We start from the raw sequence: 1,928 nt of genomic DNA, 5'->3' as shown, positions 1-1,928 counted from the left end.
AAGGAAAAACTAAGTTTACACTCATTAATCAAAGAAGTTCTATAATATCATTCAATAACATAATCAGGAGAAGCCTTAATATAATGAGGATGATGAAAAACAATGACAAAACTGCCCAAAGGGTGCCAACATTAACACACTCGCATTATGAAAATTAACCAGCTCAAAATCACCACCTACGAGCAACGCTGTAAGTCAATGTCTGATTCTTAAGTCACCATTTTTTTTTATTAGATCATTTACATAGAAAAACACGGTTGCTCCCAATCCAGGTCCTGTTTAGGACTCCTCGGTTCCTGCAGGGGCGTCTCCTCCCTTGGTGTTCCTAGTGTAGATAACCTGTGCTCTGTGTTTGGACACCAGCTTGATCAAACCTTTGTTGAGCAGCTCCTGGAGGGCGGCCCTGGCCAGCGAGCCTCGGATCTTCAGCCTCTCGGACACCACGGCTGGGGTGATGAGCTTGTAGTTGGGGACTTCTTTGCACAGTTTGTCATATGTGGCCTTGTCAAACAGCACCAGATTGTTCAGCTTGTCCCTGACTTTCCCCTTGGACCACTTCTTCTTCTTGGCTTTGCCCCCAGACTTGTTGACGGGGTCCTTGTCCTTCTTGGCGGACTTGCCCGCATCCTTTTCCTTCTTGTCGTCTTTAGGTGGCATGCTGCTGCTCGATCAAAGATGTCGGACAGAAAAAAAGAATGTCTGATTCTTTACCAAGCCTTGCAACATAGCCAGGGATAAATGCCAAGCCAGAATGTCATCCACAGAGAGTGATTTCGGGTGCTTGCCCCTCATCAAGGGAGAGCAGAGTCTGAAGCAACTATGAAGAATCACTTGTCATCCTTAGAGGGATCTATCATCAGTAAATGACCCCTAGGTCATTTTTGTTTCCACACCATGATATTGATTAAAAAAAACCAAAATTAGTAATCTTTTCGTCTTCACACTGGCCGCTATTTTCTTTACTCCCTGTCGATTCAGGAAGAGTTTACAGCAGTTTCATTGTCATCAGAGGTAGTATTACAATGATACACAGATGATAACACAGGATCCGCCAATCACATTAAGCGATGGCACAGCTCACCTCCTCCCCCAATGACCTTTGCACATGCTTGTTAGACAAATCAGTACAAATTTATGGTCAGTGGTTTGACCAATGTGGATAATGTATATGTGTTATTTCCTGAAACAACAGGAAGTCATAGTCTGAAACTAGCCCCGACATCAAGGTGATAAATGTTGCTGGTTGGACAATCCCTTAAGATGTGAAAGGGTTTTGTTTTGTTTTTTTGAGGGGGTGGTGTGTAGCATTGTCTTGGGGGTAGGCTACAGTTTTCCAAATCCAAGAGTAGAAAAGGAAACAATATAGTCCTTTGTGCATAGAGCAGCTTTCTGTTCTTCTTAGTGAGAAGGCTGGATGTCCAATAGATCTTATCACGTGATGACAAGGGCCTTCTAAGAAAATTACCTACTAACCAAATTTGGCTCTCACAAAGTGCGATTTTTCAGTAAAAATACATACGCGGTCTTACAATATTTTGTTTGTAAAAGGTGTTAGCTCTTTCAATAATTGAATTAGTGGTTGTATATTTGAAAAAATTATTCTTTATAAAAAAGAAAATCGCAACATCTAAAACTATAGCTTAAAAATATGCGCCTATTTGCTTCCATCCTCTTGTGATTTTGCTTGGATGAGATATACAGGTGCTTCTCACAAAATTATAATATCATCAAAAAGTTAATTTATTTCAGTTTTTCAATACAAAAAGTGAAACTCCTATACTATATAGAATCATCACAAACATCAGTCTAAGAGAGGTATTCATATACGTTGGGACCAACCAGTTTTTTGAGACCACCTTGACGTTGGTTGATGGGCAGGCATGATTTGGCAAAATTATGCGCAAAGCGTCTAATTTTTTTCCTAATAT

The 1,928-nt window shown here is 40.6% G+C and overlaps 1 pseudogene; it reads right to left on the bottom strand.

The window, feature by feature from the left end:
* Nucleotides 1–206: 206 nt before the first annotated feature.
* Nucleotides 207–689, bottom strand: LOC138651085 (small ribosomal subunit protein eS25 pseudogene; annotated as a pseudogene).
* Between the last annotated feature and the right edge of the window lie 1,239 nt (nucleotides 690–1,928).

Source organism: Ranitomeya imitator, chromosome 10, assembly GCF_032444005.1.
Source record: "Ranitomeya imitator isolate aRanImi1 chromosome 10, aRanImi1.pri, whole genome shotgun sequence".
NCBI lineage: Eukaryota > Metazoa > Chordata > Amphibia > Anura > Dendrobatidae > Ranitomeya > Ranitomeya imitator.
Note: the sequence above shows the minus strand (reverse complement) of the source record. Positions and strands in the feature narration are given on the sequence as shown.